This window comes from Periplaneta americana, chromosome 11 (assembly GCF_040183065.1).
Source record: "Periplaneta americana isolate PAMFEO1 chromosome 11, P.americana_PAMFEO1_priV1, whole genome shotgun sequence".
Classification (NCBI taxonomy): Eukaryota; Metazoa; Arthropoda; class Insecta; order Blattodea; family Blattidae; genus Periplaneta; species Periplaneta americana.
The window spans coordinates 11,044,342-11,068,246 of NC_091127.1; the positions used below are offsets into that span (position 1 = coordinate 11,044,342).

At 36.0% G+C, this 23,905-nt stretch overlaps 1 long non-coding RNA gene across 1 annotated transcript in view; it reads left to right on the forward strand.

The window, feature by feature from the left end:
* The window catches only part of LOC138708800 (uncharacterized), a 199,453-nt gene that overhangs the window by 162,975 nt on the left and 12,573 nt on the right, over positions 1-23,905 (forward strand). The window contains exon 2 of the long non-coding RNA XR_011334773.1: positions 18,241-18,493. This is a non-coding gene — a long non-coding RNA (uncharacterized lncRNA). The remainder of the gene's footprint in view (positions 1-18,240; positions 18,494-23,905) is intronic.

Consider the following 23,905-nt stretch of genomic DNA (forward strand, 5'->3'; position numbering starts at 1 on the left):
GCACGTATTTCCAAACAGTTCACATTCCTGCCACTACCGGCGTTACCGTACGTATCGGTACGTACTCTTCAGAATGAACGCCGTACTTGCTAGGCAACTTCTCTGCCTCCTAGGTAATACACCTTTGCGGAAATGTAGGAAGATTGAATTCTCTAGGCTCATCGGCTAGCCACATGACGGCATACAGTGAGCCATGACACACTTTGAACTGAACACCCAGTATAAGTGAAAAATATGCATAGGAATATATAGGTGAAATTTACTTTTTACTAAAATGTTAGGCATAGGCCTATTCTAGAAAAACATCTAATATCGCCATGTCCGTCCACGAGACTGTACGACGTAAGTAACTAACTCGGCTAGTACTGAGTGAATTCTTAATACATTTTTGTAATAATTTATCGAGAGATCTCAAATTTAATTAAATTAATAAATGATGAGGAAACTTTCAAAACTTGACATGTCCATTTTCAGAATGCAATGAACAAAATATTTCCTGTAGTGAAATATTAGGGGGTTTTTTCCTCGCTGTTATTTATACTCGCTTTAACATCTTTGGTCATATCGTGAGTTAATCTTTGGTTGAAATCCGAAGGCCTGTGTACTATTGTTGACACTGGTTCTATTGTTGTGAACTAGATGGCGATTGTATATGTATTACTGATTTGTTATGAGTATGATTTCGGTGATGAATGAGACCGGTGATTTTCAGGGATGTTGTGGCCCGAATTTCCTGGCATTTGCCTTACGGTTGAGAGAAAACTCTGAAAAACCTCAACCAGGAAATTCAACCCGACCGGGAATCGAACCCGGGCCCTGTGCGTAAGAGACCAGCATGCTGACCCCTACACCACAGAGGTGGTAGGAAAAACCCTGAAAAACGTCAACCAGGAAATTCAACCCGACCGGGAATCGATCCCGGGCCTCTGTGTAAAAGACCAGCATGCTGACCGCTACACCACAGAGGTAGTAGGAAAAACTCTGAAAAACCTCAACCAGGAAATTCAACCCGACCGGGAATCGAACCCGGGCCCTCTGTGTAAGAGACCAGCATGCTGACCCCTACACCACAGAGGTAGTAGGAAAAACCCTGAAAAACCTCAACCAGGAAATTCAACCCGACCGGGAATCGAACCCGGGCCCTCTGCGTAAGAGACCAGCATGCTGACCCCTACACCACAGAGGTGGTAGGAAAAATCCTGAAAACCTCAACCAGAAAATTCAACCCGACCGGGAATCGAACCCGGCCCCTCTGTGTAAGAGACCAGCATGCTGACCTCTACACCATAGACGTGGTAGGACATAATATATTTGTAGCGTTTTCTAAAAAATGTACGTGTTAGGTTTTGGAAGTTTACTCCTCAAATACTCTCAAATTTAATTAATTAATTCATTGATAGTGTTCTGCCCAAGAGCAGGCCTTTCTCTGCAAACCCAGCGTTTTCCTATCTTTCCTATTTTCTGCCTTCCTCTTAGTCTCGGCATATGATCCATATATCTTAATGTCATCTATCATCTGATATCTTCTTCTGCCCCGAACTCTTCTCCCATTTCTTCCAGTGCATCCTTCAGAAAGCAGTTTCTTCTCAATCAGTGGCCCAGCCAATTCCTTTTTCTCTCCCTCATCAGTTTCAGCATTATAAATCGGTAAATAATTTTGCTTATTTGCCTTAAAAATATTTTCCCTGTCAGGTAACTTTCAACACAAATGGACGGAAGTTATGAAGATCGATACAGATGTCATGCAATGTGCTGTCTTGCTATAGTTGTCCATTGGAAATTTATTTCTTCATCAGTTTCAAAATTATGGATTTGTGAATGAATAAAGAAAGTCAACAAAAGGAGTGCTTGGTGTTTCTAACTCTTTACTTCATACTTTTACAGTACTAAAGCATTCAACAGGACACTTTATTACTCCTTCGTTTAAAGTTAAAAGAACGCTTAAATCGATTTTAATCTTACTGTCCAACTTTACGTGTCAATAGAACTATCCATTAGCGGGACTCCGGCGCTCAAATGACGACACGAAAGAACTTAATAATATTCTTAATGTTGTGTAGTGCAAACAGGTGTCCTTTGGCAGACAGATGTGTATGATCCATTATGCGTACACCCTCCAGAAAGGAGGGATGAGATGAATAGAAACCCTATGGGGTTTCAACGGCGGAGATACCTAGGTCAGATTCATTAAAGTCTCCAGGGACTTGCAGCGTAATAACTTATAAACTAATAATATTAGTAAATTTATTTGTGATTTGTAATTTGAAGAATATTTCTGTTGCATAATACTCGAAGAAAACTTACAAATTCCTAGTAAAAATACTGTAGACAGACAGACAGACAGACAGACAGACAGACAGACAGACAGACAGACAGACAGACAGACAGACAGTTTATTTTGCAAAAACATGTGGAACATGTATGGATCGTCATATAGGCCTACAATTTAAAATACATGATATCATACAATGGATACAAATTAAAATACATGAATATTAAAAAACTCATCGACATCATACAATGGATTTGCCAAAAAAATAGTCCTAATTCGTGTCCTAAACACTCGGAATGGAAAATTCCTTATATCAACAGTTAGACTATTAAATAATTTGAAAGCAAAGAATAGAAAACTGTTTTGAGTAATACTGTATTTACATTTGTCAATATATAAATTTGTATTATTTCTTGTAGAATATTTATGAACAGAAGTACATGCTATGTAGTTATTAATGTTATTCCGAATGTAAAGAAGACAGGTCAATACATACATAGACGGCAATGTCAAGATTTGTGACCTTATAAAAAGACGTTTACAATGAGTCGTATTTGGTACTCCATAAATTAATCTTAAAGCTTTCTTTTGTAATATGAAAAGAGCTTGAGCAGAAGTATGGTGACCCCAAAGAATAATACCATAATTTAAATGACTTTGTATATGGCTATGAAATATTGTAAACAATACCTTGTTACGTAAATTATTCCTTAACAACCTTAACATGTATAGGCCTTTACTTAATTTCTTAGCAACATAGTCAACATGAGTTTTCCATCCCATTCTAGGCTCAAGAAAGATGCCCAGAAACCTAACAGCAGTATTACTAACAGTAGTAAGACGATTAATACCAAAGTTTAATTTAACAGTTTTGTTAGAATTAATCATAAGGTTATTCGCACTACACCAATCAACAACCCTACTTGATACATCAGCAAGTTCCATAGACAATATGTCCCGTCGCTCTAATTTCCGGCAGCCAATCGCGTTGCAGATCGGCTACATTTAAACTTGTGCGTCTTGTGATTCGCTCAGGAAGACGTTATTCATTTCTTAAGGCTCGATAAATACTTAATATAATCGGCCGCCATTTTGGCTCTTTCGTTGGCGTTCGCAGAAAGTACACGAAGACATTATTTGCCGCACAATTATTTGCTGAATTACAGTGCGTTTGATTTATTATCATAGGAGCTACGACATGATAATGTTTAACGGTGTGGCAAATAGATTCCTCGTATGGTAGCTCGGCAACGAAAGAACAAAAATGGCGAACGATATTACCTACCTAGACTTTATAGAGCCTTCACTTTCTAAGACGTAAGCAAAGAGGAGGAGTCACGCCGGGAATAACATCGTCGCGTCTATAATATTATTACTGAATTTTTTTGTACTTTATCCGAAGGATTAATACAAGGTTGTTGCATGTACCCAATGTTTAACATATGCTTAAGGCTAACTTCACAGAAATGGAAACAAAAATGTGGAGGAATGTCTATTAGTAAATGAAAACAATATAAGGTAACCGGGGGTAATAAGGCCCACCTAAGAAATAAACAAAAATTACTTTCTTTTTTCGTTGTTGGTAACTCTATAGCATCTATTAGATGCCTTATGGTTGTGCTAACAGACGGAGTTACTTGTCAACAATGTGACGCTGAAACGTGTGTTCAGGTTACTGCCCAGCGACAGTCCTGATGTATTTTTATATTTGTGATGATTGGTTAATTAATATTAACCCGGCACACTCACAATCACACTCACATTAATACAAATTTCCAGACTCTAGACACCCAGGGAATTCCTCTTCTTCAAGAAAATTTCACCAAGAGCCGAGCCCGGGAATCGAACCCGGGACCTCCTGAACTTTAAACTAAAGACGTTTAGCAAAATTTAAATAATGGAATAGCATGCTTTTATAGTTACGCTGTAATACACTCAGGGACAAAAAAAAAAAAAACCGGACACTTTAATATTTGCTGGTATTTTGCAAAATATTATCTTCTCACACAATATTATGGTAGCCATCTGTTGTTATGGAGACGTGTATACATTGTTGATTGTTTTTTGTTTTATAAACAAGCCATTACAACCAAATATTCCAATTTTGCTTTCGGAGTCTCAGCTATAACAATTTTGTCTCAACCATTTTGTGCTTCATTATCGTTATCATTCGTTATTTCTTTATTTTTACATTTTCTGAGTTTAAGTGGGGTTGTAACATTTGTCTTAAAACAAGATGCGACCTGAAGATGTGGCTCGAGCTGTAGCCCTTTACGATGATGGACGCAGTGTACGTTACATTGCAAATGTTATGAATATGGCTAGAAGCACAACCCATGATGCCATAAAATGGTATAGACAGACCCTAGAATATACCAGAAGACCAGGTTCGGGTCGTCCAAGAGCTACAAATCCAAATGAAGACAGGTACATGGTGTTGAGAGTTCTTAGGGAGCGCAACCTGCCGGATACTAATGTAGCCCAGCAAATTGTTAACATGCATGGACGCCCAATTTCGGCCAAAACAGTTAGAAGGAGGTTGAAAGCAAGTGGACTGATATCAAGTAGACCTGCAACTGGTCCCAGACTTCTCAGAATGCATCGAGTTGGACGACTGCGTTTTGCAAATGATCACAGGGATTGGAGAAATGGACAGTGGAGCTGTGTTCTGTTCACCGATGAGTCCCGTTTCAATCTGTGCTCACCTGATGGACGTGAAAGAGTTTGGAGAAGGAGGGGAGAACGATTTTCACAGTGTTGCATTTCCGAAAATGTGCCGTATGGAGGTGGTGGAGTGATGGTTTGGGCAGGAGTGTGTACGGATGCTCGTACAGAGTTGGTTTTTGTTGAAAATGGAAGACTAACAGCTGATAGGTATATAAATGAATGTTTGGCTGATCATATTGTGCCATTTGGCCAATTTGTAGGCGATAATTTTGTTTTAATGCATTATAATGCACGACCGCATATTGCACATGCGGTCGGATATTATCTCCAAGAAGTGGGAATCCATGTTCTTCCATGGCCAGCAAGGAGTCCAGACATGAACCCAATTGAACATGTGTGGGACATACTGGGACGGCGTGTTAAGAATAGACGACCGAGACCAGAATCGTTACAAGAGTTGAGGCGAGCACTTGGCGAAGAATGGGAACTTATTCCTCAAGAAGACATTGCTAACCAAATTGAGAGCATGCCAAGACGTATGGATGCAGTTATTCAAGCCAGAGGGGGTAATACCCGTTACTAAAAAGAGTTTTTAATGTTTAAGGCATCACAAAATGAAAAAACAGTTACACCAAACGATGCCATAATTATACACCCTTTGTAATTTTTTGTAAATTTTCTCATCAGAGATTTTTTTTAAAATATTGTCGTATAAGGTGCTAAATGAAACATTATTTTGTTTAAATGGGTTTTGTTTGATTTTGAAATAATTTGCAACAAAATACAAGCAAATAAAGAAGTGTCCGTTTTTTTTTGTCCCTGAGTGTATTTTACTTCAAAGAAATACTGAAACAGACACACAAATGCTGTGAGCAATGAAAATTAACATAATGTCACTGGGCCTTATATCCTGCTGTGATAGATAATAAGGCCACAATAAAGGATATAACTTGGGCACACAAAGTCTCAGAATATTTAATAATTCAATTCACGTATTAATCTGGTGATATATACACGTAGCATTTATTGAAAGTGATTCTACTGAATTTCTGAGTTACTTAGAAACGATGCATGGAGAATAAATTATATCATGGCCTCCTTGCTACAAAGTATACGAAGGCCAAATAGCTTTATCATGACAATAGAAAGAATCTAGTAGGCTATGATCGAAAACGAGGTCAGCAAAATTAAAACTTCGCCAGCGTCAACTTTCACTTTCCCGTTCCCGAGCTTCGGCAAGCTTTTCGTTACTTGTAAATTCTCACATTTAAATGTCTGTACTTTAACCATTTTTCCCTTTTCGTTGTCGTTTTCGTTCCCGGTTTATTGTGAACCAGGCCTTATTTTCGTATATGAATAATTTATAATAATGTAAATATAACATTTGGGTTGCATTCAAAAAGTATTGATTATATCATAACGAAAACGTGGTATTGTACCGCGAACCCAAATAAATATAAAAGAGATAAAAGAAAGCTTAAAATAGAAAAGTGTTTTACACTCACGAACAATTCCAAGTCTCGCTGTAAAAGCTGATGCAACAGTAACTTATACAGAATAGACAGTTCATTTTTATATAAACAGAAATAACTTTTAATTGCAATAATAATAATAATAATAATAATAATAATAATAATAATAATAATAATAATAATAATAATAATAATTAATAATAAATATTCTAATGACATTTTCTCTCCTTTATTTAGTGCTACATATTCTCTGAATTTTAAATGTTACAATTTTTAGATATACGATGAAAGAGTAATGGAACGGAGAAAAATTCTCTCCGGCGCAGGGATTTGAACCCGGGTTTTCAGCTCTACGTGCTGACGCTTTATCCACTAAGCAGAGTTGGAACTTAAAACTGAGACGATTCTTCCGACGCCGGGGTGGAATCCGGTGTGGCTTAGTGGATAAAGCGCCAGCACGTAGAGCTGAAAACCCGGGTTCAAATCCCGGCGCCGGAGAGAATTTTTCTCCGTTCCATTACTCTTTCATCGTATGATGACGCAGAATATCTGCATGGAAATATCATATGTACTTCGGTACATTAAAATAATATATATGATATGCGTAAATCACTTCGTGATTTAAGACGGCGCTTATTCCGTCGGATCCCGGCCAACTAGTCACTCATTACGAGTGCACCTCAGCACATGTGTGGACTTCGGTCCTAGGTTCATAGATATCTATGACGTAGTGGCAGAGGGCGGTCACTAGAGGGAACCCAAGAGTTGGAACTTAAAACTGAGACGATTCTTCCGACGCCGGGGTGGAATCCGATGTGGCTTAGTGGATAAAGCGTCAGCACGTAGAGCTGAAAACCCGGGTTCAAATCCCGGCGTCGGAGAGAATTTTTCTCCGTTCCATTAGTCTTTCATCGTATGATAACGCAGAATATCTGCATGGAAATATCATATGTACTTCGGTACATTAAAATAATATATTTTTAGATATGTTTGCAAGAACCAATAAAAAAGTATGTAACAATATTGAATATATTTATTTATTATTTTATACATGAATCTTATTACTCAAAGTGAAAATGCAAGTAACACAAATTTTCTTTATGTTAATAGTAAGATAAAAATATTTTATTATGAGTTAATAATAATTGTACAAGTCAACTTATAAATAATCCAAAGAAACGGTAATAATCTAAAAATATACGCTAGAAACGTTTTAAATTTGCGTAGGTTTTATTCATTACTGTCAAAATTTACTCTTAGTTTCTTTTCATATAAGTTTTAATTCAATACGCCTACTGCAAAAATACAATTTTATTTTACTTTTGAGTCCACACCTGTGGAGTAACGGTTAGCGCGTCTAGCCGCGAAACCAGGTGTCCCGGGTTCGTTTCCCGGTCGGGACAAGTTACCTGGTTGAGGTTTTTCCGGGGTTTTCCCTCAACCCAATATGAGCAAATGCTGGGTAACTTTCGATGTTGGACCCCGGACTCATTTCACCGGCATTATCACCTTCATCTCATTCAGACGCTAAATAACCTAAGATGTTGATAAAGCGTCGTAAAATAACATACTAAAATAAAAAAAAATACTTTTGACATTAGTTCGTTTAATAATTACTTGTAAGAAATAAACGTCAAAGATTGGAAAATAGTTTAAACTTATAAATGTAAAAACTGTCAGTAATAATAATAATATATTTATTTTTATTTGTTTATTTATTAATATGTGTGTGCTGAACAACAGCCAGATTAATAATAATAATAATAATAATAATAATAATAATAATAATATATTTATTTATTGATATTTATGTGCTGGACAACAGCCATTGGCCAATAAAAGTCCAGCACAGTGATACAATTAATACAATAAAATGAACAACTATGATAGAAATTAAATAATTAAGATAACAACAAAATGGCGAACATAGATTACAATGATTACAAGAATTAATACTATAACATTTTATGGAAAAGAGTTGATTCTTACAAAAGTATTACCAATTTGTGTATAAGGATTATGCAAACAATATTAGGAAAGTCATTGCCATATTCTAATACTTCTATACATTGAATGGATCGAAATCGCCTACATGTAAGTTAGCATGTTTAATACATCTGGAGACCGGCGAGGAAGATTTAGAATTTCTAATATAGAAGAGTTTGTGATGTCTCATGTCCTTCATAGGAATACGAAGGCTGACACTGTTTAGATAATAATAATAATAATAATAATAATAATAATAATAATAATAATAATAATAATAATAAAATTTATTATGATTTGTCAGAAATAATTTCTGATTGAATTCCTTTGCTATATATACGTATCTCAATTGATGAATACAGATAGCCATCATTATTATTTTTAATTGATTATTTAATGACTGTATAAGATGCGAGGCCATCTAATGTCAATGAATTGGTGATATTGAGATGGTGTATGGTATGAGTCTGAGGATTCGCAATGGGATTATCTGACATTCGCCTTACAAGTTGGGAAAACCTCGGAAAACTCCAAACCTGGTAAGGTAAAACCTCCGATTACGAGCACAATTCGTTTCGAAAACGTGCTCTTAATTCAAAACACTCGCATATCAAAGCGATTTTCTCCATAAAAACAATGCAAACTCAGATTAATTCGTTTCACAAACTTTTACTCATATAAAATAGACTATAATTTAGGTAAAATTCAATACAATAGTGCAACACAAATTACTTTATTGTATTTTGTTTTTGAATGTCTTTCACTTGTTTTGTTGCTTAGTAACCTTCTTGAATATTTAAAGGAAACATTTTCACGATCACTAACGGAATCACTTCTGGCAGCTTAACTGGCTGGAATCTTTTGCTAAGAACCTATCCGTTTTTGCCTCGTTTTGAGGATTTTGCGGAAATGTGACATGCGTTGTCAAACAGATTTATAGTACGCACTGCTACAACCTTATCAGGGTGGTGAATTTGAACAAAATTGTGTACTGCTTCCCACTTTTTACACGTCTCTTTAATCTCACTTGAAGCTAGGATTTCGTCTGTTCTTTTCTTCTCTTCCTCAGACGAGATCCGGAGCAAAGCAAGTTACGTAAAAATCGTGCTGCTCGTATTGCAAGACATCGCTCGTTTATCAAACAAAAATATTTCCCGGTTTTGCAAAACACTCGCAAACCAAGTTATTCGTAATCCAAGGTTTTACCACAGTCTAGTACATACAGTCACGAAGCTCAATACTTAATAAATATGCATCCATAGATAGTTGCTGACCACCAGGATCGCTACTATCGCCTCATCACAGACCCTTTCCCGAGCAGACGATGAAATGTATTGTACTTTCGATATCGTGTTCTTTTGAAAAAATTAACACCTTCCTTCCACTATTGAATTATGAAATACATCAGATTTGTATATTATTTTCATAAAGTATGTATTATATTTTGTAAACTCACCTTCCTGGATCTTTCGGAAGAAGGATAACTGTGACCTCTTTTTCTTAGAATTTATAGTACTACAAACGTCTTCTTGTCCCATATTATTATTCAAATTATTGTATTTTAGCCATTTACAGTTATTACAACAGATAACGAACAGTTCACAGTTTACACAATTCTTCACATCAATGCGAAATACGGCACAGTCAATGGCTTTTCGATCTAGACCAGGCCGTAATGTATGTTCGGGTTTTCTATTTCAGTGTATGGAGCTCAGTGAATTATTATATTATAACTTTATTGCGTATCATTGCTAAGTTTTATTTAGTGTAATGTGTCCATAATTTCCGTTTACTTCTTGTTGCATAATATGTTGCAGAAATAATTACAAAACTGTGTTATTTTAATGTAAAGAGAATTTTACATGTTGATATAATCTGTTCGCATCAACATTTTGAGTTAAGAATGGAAGCTATTTTGAGATTTAATAAAAAAGAATTTATATTGTGATTTTAATTTAACACATCTACCTTCTTTAATTGTAGACAGAAAATTTACCATACCACTCCTATGAAATTAGTGTACGTACGATTGTATTACTTCGTCTCTTAGGTAGTAGATAAATACAATAATTCAATACTCAATTGTAGTATTAAAATACAGACAAATTGAATGTGCGGAGTATCATACATGACATTATGCTTAATTATAATGTATAATTGCGAATATAGGAATATAAGATATAGTAAACATAACCTATAATTTCCATATGAATAACAGGGCATTGGAGACCACTAAAATTAGACAGAAAGGGGAAACTGGTACAGTAAACTTAACCTATAATTTCAACATATCTAAATATCCGTGCGGTGCAACTGAAAATGATTTAATCGTGCATAAATGAATGTACAAGAATTTCGCAATATTTAATTCAAATAAAGACAGGTATTCCACATACGAACAACTTAATTTCCACACCAAAAATAATATTACATCTTAACTCGCAAGTGAATTATGTCTGAAGTGTCTCATAATCATCGTTTTAAATTTTCTTAATGCAATTACACTACATTTCAAAGAAATATATGTTACTCTTTATGCATTGCAACTAATTTATATGGTTGAAACGCCGCCCTTCGTGATCGGGTTAAGCGAGTCACATGGTCTGCCTTACGGCCTGTATTAGATCACGATGGCTGTGACACAGTCTATTGTTCCTAGTACTCACAGCGCTCCAAGCGGCTAGCAACTATCGCGAGAACTGCAAAAAAAATCACCCCAAGCTTCATGACTATGTACTGGGTGTTCATTTCAAAGTGTGTCATGACGTCACTGTTGATGAGTCAGCGATTTGAAGCGAGTTTCAGCTTTTATGTCAGAGAAGTTGCCTATTACTCAAGGCGTTCAATCTGAACTTGAGAACGTGTACGGTATAACTTGAACGTCGTAGCAACAGATGGCGGTCTGTACGGTCTGTGTGCTACCATAACCTCTTTCGATCTGTGTTTTGCGCGGGCAAGTCGTACGCAGGGTATTTGTTATCATCGGTTGCGTACGGCAACATTCCACAACACAAATCAAATGCTCCGTGTCCGTGTTGACCATCCAAGGTAATGTCAACAAATACGTAAGTAATCGTCTTAACCCTCTCCCCATATCCCGAGAATAAGAAAAAAAACTCACCTCAGTACATGTTTCGAAACACTTCACATTCCTGCCACTACCGGCGTTACCGTACGTATCGGTAAGTTCTCTTCAGAATGAACGGCGTACTTGCTAGGCAACTTCTCTGGAACATATGAATATGCCTGTGCGGAAGTGTAGGAAAATTGAATTGTCTAGGCTCATCGGCTAGCCACATGACGGCATACAGCGAGCCATGACACACTTTGAACTGAACACGCAGTACTAGGCTGTGGTTTTACTGTAATCAGCTCAAACGGGATTCGAACTCATGAACGAGCGCAGTTTGGAATATGTAAGCAAACTTGCTATCGTCTGAGCTACGCCTGTGACATTGTTATTATTATTATTATTATTATTATTATTATTATTATTATTATTATTATTATTATTATTAACAGTCTGAAAATGAACACTCCGTACTTATCGTTATTTACGGCTTTCTCCCGCACGTCCTGGCGCCTTCTCCGCGGTACAGTTTGGGAATTGCTACAGGAAATCTAGACACTTGTTGAACAGAGTGGCTTTCACTTGTATTGACAGCTCCTGCGCCTGCTCCTCGACAAGCAGCACTCCACGAGCAGGATCACGCAGCCCAGCACGGCGCCTGCCCCCAGCAAAGTCACGATGGGTGCCACTTCTTTGAACCCAACCTTGATGAATCCCTCTTGCAGCTTGGAGAACTTGTTGCTGTCCACCGGGGGGAATCCCCGCTTCAGAATCCCGCCATCGCGTAGAGCGTTGATCCTGGAAATTATTATTTTGTCATTTACAGCTTCTTATCTATCTATACTAATAATAAATCTGTAGCCGAAATTTTTCTGGTAATTTTCGATTTTCCAAAAATAATTGGTCCTAACGTATATAATTAACCACCCTGAAACCGAAAATCACTTTTTTGAAATTTTTGTTTGTATGTCTGTCTGTATGTTTGTTACCTTTTCACGCGATAATGGATGAACGGATTTCGATGAAAATTGGAATATAAATTATGGTCGTTGTAACTTAGATTTTAGGCTATATGGCATTCAAAATACATTATTTAAAAAGGGGGTTATGAGGGGGCCTGAATTAAATAAATCGAAATATCTCGCTTATTATTGATTTTTGTGCAAAATGTTACATAACAAAAGTTTCTTTAACAATAATTTGCGATAAGTTTTATTCCTTGAAAAATTTTGATAGGACTGATATTTAATGAGATAAATGAGTTTTAAAATTAAAATAACTACCATCTAAGGCCGTATGATGAATTAAAAAACAAATGACTTCGTCTATAAGGAACCTTGGACAGCAACAATCGAAAGCTATGAAAGATAGCCTACAGAGAATATTTCTGTGTTTGTATGAAGTAATATCGGAAGCTAAATTAACCGATTTGTGTAATTAATTATTAATTCACCATTGGAAAGTGTAGTTTCTCTAGATGGACATAATGCTATAATGTTATTACAGTAACTTCTGATATGATATGATATGATATGATATGATATAATATAATATAATATAATATAATATAATATAATATAATATAATATAATATAATATAATATAATATAATATAATATAATATAATATAATTTAAGTTATTTGAAGGGTTCACAACCATAGTGGGCCAAACGCCATTTACTGAATACGTAGAAAACAAGAGTTAAAATTAAGTTATTACCATAATTCAATGGAAACATATAACAAGTAAAATAAAGTATACACATTAAATGTAAAAGATGTCAATTTTCATTGAACTATGGATGCATGTAATAAAAATTAAGAAACATGTTAAAGGAATTGTCATTGCACCAAATGAGTGCTCTCTGGACCAAAATGATTCCATTTTAATTATTTGGATGCAATTTAAATTAAGTAACATATGAAACTATTTATCTTTCTATCAAACACGAACATTCCCTGGATCAAATGTCCTATTTTAATTATGTAATTACTTTATATTTATTTCTAACGGGTGCAGCGGAGCGCACGGGTACGGCTAGTATTAATATAATACGAAATATTTATTTTCAGTCAATGACTTTACTTTCTATATATGTGAGGTGCGAATCCTTACATTACATGATTTTAATTTTGTATGAACATTTTCGTCGATTTTATACCAACATCATCAGATACAACATTTTATACAGCAATATCATCTCTAATAAGTACATATGTCTCTACAACCAAAATACAATATATATTAATGAGCATATAACGTGATAAAAACAACATAATTTAAGACATCAATATATCTCTTTTCTTGTGTGACTACACCCTACTGCCAATTGATTACAAAACACACGTGTGATTACAATACATGTACGAGGGGGATCCAGGAAATAACGACCGTTCGCGCATACCCGCAGCGCAGCTGACTCCCCTTCCTTGTTTGAAGGTCAGCTGGCTTCCTTAACATGTGTTCTCAATAATGTTGTGAGTACTGGTTGCAACAAGTCGCCATTGTGCATTTTGTGTTACTTCAAAATGAACGACGTGATTGATAATCCCGCCGACTGTGAGGTGAGGAGTGTGATTCGATTTTTGAATGCCCGACATTTGAAACCTGCAGAAATTTACCGGCAATTGAAAGAAGTGTATGGTGATACTGTAATGAATGAAAGAAATGTGAGAAAATGGTGCGAAATGTTCAACAATGGGCGAACAAATGTCCACGATGAAACTCGACCCGGACGCCCATCACTCATCACAGAAGACCTGAAGACTAAAGTGAACGACAGAATCTTGCAAGACAGGCGCACATCACTCGACGAATTGCATATTGCCTTTCCTGACATTTCTCGTTCTTTGCTTGGTGAAATTGTGTCGCAACATCTTGGCTACCACAAAATCTGTGCCCGCCCGCACACTGCTGCTTCAACTCGAGAATTGCTGGATCAATTCGGTTGGGAAATCTTTGATCATCCGCCCTATAGTCCAGACCTTGCTCCTAGCGATTTTCACCTTTTCACTAAGCTGAAAGACTTTCTGGGTGGTACGCGTTTTGGAAGTGATGAAGAGTTGAAGAAGACAGTGAACACCTGGCTTAATGAACTGGCGGCAGAGGAGTATAACACGGGAATTCTAAAGCTAGTGAACAGATACGACAAATGTTTAAATGTAGGTGGTGATTATGTAGAGAAGTAAAGGAAGCTTCAGTTATGTAACAGACTTTGTTTTTTCAAATAAATATATATTTTTTTAATTATTACAACAAAACGGTCGTTATTTCCTGGATCCCCCTCGTACATATATAAAATTGCAGGTCTTCACTGATAAAATAATAAAAATAAAATCTATATACTATATTATGTGAAGAGATGCATTACAGTCTTTGATCTATGCTAGCTGATTTGTTTGCGCCCATGTTCTTGTTTTCACTACTACACGCCTTTTCACCGTCCAAAGATGCATATACGTCATAATGTATACATTGAGGTTATGCCTTGAGACCTAAAGTTGTTGTGGATGTCATTTGTAACAGATGATATGTTTCAATATTAGGTTGTCTTTTGGTGTTGATTGGCGGCATATGCTTGAACGTGCATTATGACCGGTGATACTCTTCAATCTAAGATAGAAGTAATAGACTAAAGTTAGGTAATTAAATTACATAAACTAAAATCATGTAATGTAAGGACTCGCACCTCACATTTATAGAAAGTAAAGTCATTGACTGAAAATAAATATTTCGTATTATATATTATAGACTTTTCTGAAAATTAATCAAAATGAATTGCAAAAAATTCTTGTATTAAGTTAAGAGAAGAGGATTCTGAAATTTCATTAAAATGTACAGTTAAATTTTTTTTCGCTTAAGATAATCAATGTTATGCCATTGTTAAAACTCTGTTAAGCCACTTCATTTTCCAATCTTATTATAGTCCCGACGCTGTTATTTCCCTCCAGCTTGGGGGATGGGCGAAGGGCTAACAACCCATTATCGTAAAAAAACAGCTTGTTACGAATCCTTCAAATAAGCCTCGGAATGGGACTGATTCTCTGGCACGACCACAGCAAAGGAAGACTGTTAGTTGGGAGGCCGGAGGGAAAAAGACCTTTGGGGAGGCCGAGACGTAGATGGGAAGATAAAATTAAAATGGATTTGAGGGAGGTGGGATATGATGATAGAGACTGGATTAGTCTAGCTCAGGATAGGGACCAATGACGGGCTTATGTGAGGGCGGCAATAAACCTCCGGGTTCCTTAAAAGCCAGTAAGTAAGTACAGGTCGTTCCGCCAGAGTGACATCCGATCGAATCATTGCTGTCTGTAGCGCAAGTTTCAAACTATCAGCCAACTTGAACGTTCTAACCAAAATAGTATTCCGTAAAATAATTTTTGTTCGTTACTTTCCGATATACCCTGGTATATTCATATCTGTTTTAAGGAAGGATTTAACTGGGTATTTTTTTCCTGCTCGGTACTGCATATCTGAAAACTGAGGAAAACAGCATTACAAACGTAATAGTTACTAAATGTATTGGAGAGCGCTTATTGTATAACTACAATCCATGTGCTAAAAAGGATAAATGTTCATCTTCCCTCTTGCTTAAAAAAGTCCCTTGTGCAGACACTTGTATTTCCCTATATTGACTATGCTGACATTTTACTGACTGACCTCTCCAGCGGCAACAGAACGAAACTTCAACGTGCTCATAATTTGTGTGTACGTTTTGTAAGCAATGTTCGTAAATATGATCATATTACCCCATCCCTGGAAGCAATAGGTTGGCTTAAACTAGATAAGAAAAGAAATTTACATTCACTTCTCTTTCTCTTCGAAATCTTGTACTCTTCTATTCCTTCGTACCTGTCGTCTCGCTTCACTTACCTTTCTTCCCACCATAATCTGAACACACGCCCTCGTCATGAAACAATACTAACAATACCATCCCATCGCACCTCCTCATACTCATCCTCTTTCACAATAGCCCTGCCAAGACTCTGGAATTCCCTACCTGCTAGCATCAGGGACTGTCGAAATAAAATTGAATTCAAACGCAAACTTACTAGGCACTTGGTCAGTAATTGATTTCTTGTAAATAGTTTCCTTAATCTATCACAAAATATTTCAATATCCAGTAATTTCATCACTATGCAATTTTGTTATTCTAGGTTTAATTTGTAATTCAGTAAATATAAAATATTCTTTGTTTTTCTATGACTATTACACTCTTACTACGTCATACTACTTTTGACCAATAAAACGGTACGAAAGGACGTATTTCAACCAATCATGGCTGCTTATCGCACAATTTTATCGCGTCCCTAGCATTTGTTTAATTTTATCGCGTCCCTAGCATTTGTTTAATTTTATCGCGTCCCTAGCATTTGTTACTTTGTTTGCCAACATTTGAAACTGCGCTGGTCTGGACGTCAAAAAAAATATATATATAATTACAAACCACTCCAGTCGATGCACAGCAGTTTCAAATATGACTCGCATTGGCATTCAAGAACAAGAATTAATAAAAATCACTGATCATACCTATGCATCTTCAGAAATCCGATTTACAAATAAATGAAGAGAACCATTCGGAAATCCTGAATAATTTGAATACACCATGTAGGCCTAAATCAACGAGTTCCACTTCTATTACGCACACGTCCAATATAACATCAATTGAACCACCAACCACATTCAAATTTGAAAATTGTACATTCAATAATTATTCCTTTTAAAATTATTCATGTTTATTTTTTATGTCATCGTCGTTAATTAAAACTTTTCTAACACTTGTGTACAGTATATTAGTTAGGTTATGTTATAGCTTCTGCTATATGATATTATGGATAGTCACGTATCAGAGATTGTTTAATATTAAGATTTATTGAAAATCATCTGTCAAGTGACGTTGATTACTGGGATTCGGATAATTGAAGTGGAATGTTGCATTTTAATAAATATGAAACTGAATCAACAAAGCCTTCTTCACTAGTAACATTGCCATCGTGTATAATAGATCGAGAACTTCTCGAGGAGAAGGCATTGCTCACTACTGCCATCTAGCATGCATCTAGCGTAATATTTGTAATGTTGAGATGGTACAAAAATACATTTGAAGACAGTTGTATTTTCGTAAGTCAATATTTTATTGTATTGGAGTACTTTGTTACTTCTGATCTTTATATACTTTCTTCTAATCGTGTAATAGTCAATTAAATCCCACTCGAGTTTTGATTTTCTCTAGATAAATCAAAACGTCTAGTGAGATTACTGTTGATAAATTATCTAGCTTTCATTAGTCAGGTAATCTTTTCGTACTTTGATTTTTATTGCAATTGTAATTGTAAATTTAATACTAATTCTAATTTTATTTGTAATTGTAATTGTAAATTTAATATTAATTAATTGTAATTTTATTGTTCATATTATAGTTGAAATCTCCTGGTAGAGGGGCAGAGAAGGCCTGACGGCCTTATCTCTACAAGGTTAAATAAATAAATACTAATACTAATATTAAATAAATATTAATATTAATATTAATACGATCAGAAAACCGGCAAATACACCTTGCGGTTTTTTTTAGAAGTGTATTCTCAGATTACCGTGTGGGAGTTGCAGATAATCACGCCCATAATCATCGCTTAAGACAATACAACATAAGATAAAGAACACATACCCACTCCCAATACAAGGAGGATAAATCTTATTTGATGTAAGAAATATAACCTAAATCTGTAGCCTAACACGCCGCCAACTCATCTCGAATTTGCCTTACTTCCAGTTGATGATGGAGCGATAAGGGCTGCCCCCGGCGATGATGTAAGACATGCCGATCTCGAAGGAGAAGCGAGGCAGCGGCACAACCCCGCAGGGCAGATCGTCCGCCAGGGGCGTGAGAGCTGACGCGGTGATGAGCAGCGCGTACTTGGACGTGCAGACTAGGGACAGACCCTCCAGTGCCGTGGAGGGCGCGTTCCTCTTCGTCCTGCTCATCTTGTCCAGCAGCTTCTGTGCCGTGTTCTCCAGCAACAGAGGTACATCCTGCAGTGATCAAATGCGTGTCCTACATTTACATACATACGTGTGTTTTAGTGTCCTGCAGTGTTCTGACATGAGAGAGGCAAGCAAGACATTGCAAACTTCGTCTTATTTCATAGATGAAAAACTAATAGCAAGATATAATAAATAAGCAGTCGCGGACAGCGGATAAGGGTGGTCCTCCAGATTGGGGGTAGGGCAAAGCGCTAACAACTAGAGATGAACAAACTAAGTACCTCTCTCGCTCGCTGTGTTCGTTGCATTTGTCTTTCGAGTCTCGTCTCGTCATTCTCCTGCGCTTCGAGTCTCGCTCATCATTCTCGAAATAGCATTTGGTCGGTGTGGAAAGATTTCGTAACTTTGTATAACATACATCATTGAAATAAATAACATTATAAATGAGACAACAAGACAAAACAGAACAGTATCTTAGTTATCAAAATGTTCTGGTTCTATTATATGATATTACCTATGGTTATATAAATAAAAAAAAAATCAATTCTCAAATAAATTTGCATTTCTAAGAAACATAAAACATCGCGTTAATATCTATTTACTTGAGATTGCACACGACCTCGAACATACGAAAAGAAAGAAAATTCCTAGCCTTTTAATAAGGGCCTAGTAATTAAATAAAGAGTGGAGAACGGATTATTATTATTATTATTATTATTATTATTATTATTATTATTATTATTAGGTATTATTATTATTATTATTATTATTATTATTATTATTATTATTATTATTATTATTATTATTATTATTATATACTGAAAGGTAGAGATGATGTTTCAAATAGGCTACTTGATTGTTTATACATATATAACAGTTGCCAAAGTAAATAGAAGTTCAGTCAGGTATAAACAACTGTGGCGATTCAAGGTTGCTTGACATCGGGACTTCGGGAGTGATCAATCTCGACGTCTCGAAACACTCACAAGCAGTCTTTACGTCAACGACGCGATGTATACAACATTGTCGTGCGGGTTTTCGACTTTACGGGCGCTGTTAGTCTTGCTTTCTCGATCGTTGTTCATCTCTATTAACAACCCATCAACGTAAAAGACAGCTTGTTACGAAATCCCAACATAAGACAAAGTATATGATTATGTCTCGTGACCAGATAATAGCACGAAATGAAAATATAAAAATTGGAAATTTATCTTTTGAATAAGTGGAAAAATTCAAATAACTTGGAGCAACAGTAACAAATATAAATGACACTCGGGCTGAAATTGAACGAGGAATAAATACGAGAAATGCCTGTTATTATTCGGTTGAGAAGCTTTTGTCATCTAGTCTGGTGTCAAAAAAATTCAAAGTTAGATTTTATAAAACAGTTATATTGCCTGATGTTCTGTATGGTTGTGAAACTTGGACTCTCACTTGAGAGAGGAACAGAGGTTACGGGTGTTCGAGAATAAGGTGCTTAGGAAAATATTTGGGGCTAAGAGGGATGAAGTTACAGGAGAATGGAGAAAGTTACACAACACAGAACTGCACGCATTGTATTCTTCACTTGATATAATTAGGAACATTAAATCCAGACGTTTGAGATGGCCAGGGCATGTAGCACATATGGGCGAATCCAGAAATGCATATAGAGTGTTAGTTGGGAGGCCGGAGGGAAAAAAGACCTTTGGAGAGGCCGAGACGTAGATGGAAGGATAGTATTAAAATTGATTTGAGGGAGATGGGATATGATGATAGAGACTGGATTAATCTTGCTCAGGTTAGAGACCGATGAGAGGCTTATGTGAGGGCGGCAATGAACGTGCTGGTTCCTTAAAAGCCGTAAGTAAGTTAGGTTCTGATATATTCTACTTTAGAAATGGGCTAAACTGTTATTTCTCGGTCACGGTTACATATTTCGCTGTTACATGAATGTGACGGTTGCTAGTAACAGTTACAAGTTACGTCTATAATTTAAACAAATTGTATTGTTTTTCCAACGTTTTTGGGCACCCTTTACTATCCTCGTGTGAAGTGATAAGAACTTTAAGATATTCTATGGCAAGTGTAATTAATGAAGTAAGGAAGTACATATTTAATTAAGCATAATACTCGGTAAATGAGAGGCAACTAAATGCGTAACCGGTGCATAATATATTTGTTTCTCTGACCTTCGACTTGGTTACGATCTGCGAGTAACTACGCAGCATCCCCACTTGATAGGACTTGTCTTGCAGGAGGCCTGTGACGTCACTGAAGGGAAGTGGGTTGTGTTTAATCGTTAGGAACGAGATGAGAGTGCCTGAGTAAGAGGCCAGCAGGATCATGGACGTGAAGTACGCCATCCAGTACACGATGCGGCATGACCACGACCGCGGCGTGACCTCGTTACCTGGGTAACAGAAATAAGTGAACGTTCAAAATTAACATAATATATAGGAGAAACAATATCTATATATAATTTGAACTGGTAATGGAAATTACGGGAAAACGGCTGAACGGATTTTAATAAATGAACCCTAATTTTGAAGCTTGGAACCCAAAGTTTTTCGGAAAAATAATAGTTTTCAGTGAAATGTCAATTTTCCTACATCATTTTCCTTTTTTCCAAAATCCAACTTTCGTCAGTTTTGAGAACTAGTTTTATTGAATCACGGGCGACTTGATTGAATTTCAGAACAAAACACATACTACAATAAATAGCAGGCTATTACACGAAGGCCATGACCTGCAGGACATATTTAGAGCTCAATTCAATTTGTTATTAAAAACTGATTCTGCAGTGTATAATTTTCTGAGTACTGTACAGCTGTGTATTAGATATTCAAATCTACGAAACTTGAGGTGGTTTGATGACATTATTACCATTAGAAATTTAGTTAATATCATGATGAGTCTATTCTTCATTAATTGTACATAATATTGATGCTATATTGATGACATGAAAGTGAAACGTTTTGAGGTTATGTAAGTAAATGTAGAGAATATCTTAATTTAGATGTTCATTTCTATAATTTACTGAGTGGCTGCTATATATAACTACAAAACTTAAGTAAGATAATAATATTGTTATTAAAAATCAAATATTTTTATACTTCTTAACCCAGTGGGGTTGGGTCTTTTTCATATACTTAATGGCGGTGTAGTGTAGATATTGATATGTGTCATTGTCTTCAGTATTGGCTAAGAGAGCGCAAAAATTACAGTTCCTAAGGAAAGATCAAAAGGTATTACTTACTGATAAAATAAGAGGCCTAGAAAATTTTGTAGTCTCCAGATCATTTCAGCAAGATCTCTTAGTAGGATAAAATGATTTTACGCTCTACATTTCAAGTTCTACATGCAATAGCTATACGAAAATTCTATTGTTCGAAAGCTTAGCAAACCTGACATTTTTTTAACTTTTGCCTACAATCCACAATGACCTGAAATAGCTACTGCTATCGTCCTGACATTGATACTTGCGTTTTCGCGTTGAAACTCAAGAACTGAAGTTGGATAGGTTCAAGAAATAGTAATATACGTTACAAGAGCGGTATGTTGACGTTTTCATGGTCGGGGAAAAGATTGAAAAAGCGAAACGTAGTTGAGCTTTTTTAATTTCCGAGAACATGAAAACAAACATACCGCTCGTGTATCGTACATTATTTTGTGCGAAGATCGTTTATTACATACCTGAAAGACGAATATTCTAATTAGTTGCAATGAAATCTCCATGTTGGTTTTTGTTTAATGACGCCAACTTCGGAACACCAAAATATCTTTCTTCAACATTGTTGCTTTAAAATGTTTTCTGTGTTTACTATACTCCAGCAGGCCGTGATATACGTCTGTCTTTTTTTTCCCCCAGTCTATAAATGAGAACTTAAAACAAAAGGTAAGGTTATGTAATGATTTATTTTTAATTTTAATATTTTAACAATATTATTTATATAACATATTGCAGTAATAACATCGGCATCTGGAATCTTGTTGATTTTTTCACGGCTTCCTTAATGTTACTTGTATCAGGAATGCAATACGTTTCGTGGAGTAGTAGACTTTACTTAATTTTTGCAAATATTTAAAAACAATAATTAACATTGCAATGTAGGTGAAATTGTAGTGGTAAGTTTCCTATTTATAATTATTACTATGTTAAACGTCTCTAAAAATAATATGTTAAAAGCCTAAAGCAGTAAAATGAATGTCGCGCTTAAGCGGTAAGAAGAGGGAAATTGTTATGTGTGTTAGGTTGGGAATACTGAATGTGGTATTTCACACTTACCGCGTATTGGTTCTGTGCGGAAAACAAGCAAATACGCACGAACTCGCACAAAAGTATTTGGCCTAAAAATCCATTCAGAGGGAATATGTTTCATTATTTTGGAAGCAAATAACTTTCAGAATATCTGGTATTCTTCATTGAAAATAAATCTGAAAAATGTTATTTGAACGTCTAACGAACTTAGTTTGCAGCAGCATTTGCTGCACAAGCCACTAGTAACATCTAAAGACAAAGTTAAGTCGTAAACATTGCCAGCAGAGAAGGAGAGAAGTATAATTGCTACTCAACCAATGGCAGAGGTGTCATTCCACGCTTGACTTTGAAGTTGGGCGGGGTAGAACGTTTCAGACCGCCCTATTTCAAGATAAGCGGGAAATCAGACCTCTGCCATTGGTTCAATAGCAATTGAAGACTGGATATAAAAAAGGCTGTAAGTGCCAATACCTTTGAAAAATAATAATTTAAAAAAATTATGTCCCAGGGTTAATTTTTTATTTATTTTAGTAGGTTATTTTACGAGCTTTATCAACAGCTTAGGTTATTTAGCGTCTGAATGAGATGAAGGTGATAATGCCGGTGAAATGAGCACCGAAAGTTACCCAGCATTTGCTCATCTTGGGTTGAGGGAAAACCCCGGAAAAAACCTCAACCAGGTAACTTGCCCCGACCGGGAATCCCAAGGTTAATCTACTAAGAAAAATGTTGAGTTCCATTGTAATTTTATTAAGGCCCTAGCTTCCCCCATAGATGTGCAAAGTGTATGATATTTCATTATTAATTGCTCAAGAAAGATCTAGTTTCTAGGGTTTGTCTCTTTGACACAGCCTTTTTTTATGTCCAATCTTCAATTATCCTTATCTCTCTCTCTCTGCCGGCAATGTTTACGTCGCCTGCCAGACATTTTGAAGCGAAGTATAGAGTGAAAACTCCTTTTTCGTCGCGCTTTTACTACTATCTTCGAGTTTATAATTGTTTATAAATACGGGATTGTACACAAAATGTTTCACTTGATTTCTTTCTTTTCAAAGTAAGGCCTATTTTGACCGACAGGAAATGTTAGAATTTCATAATTCTATCCATTTGGAATAACAGTAAATACGCGAGGAGCTATGTGTGACAATTTGTGTAAAATTAATTGGGTACATTTATTTATACCGTAATGTAATATTTATAATTGAAGTCAAAG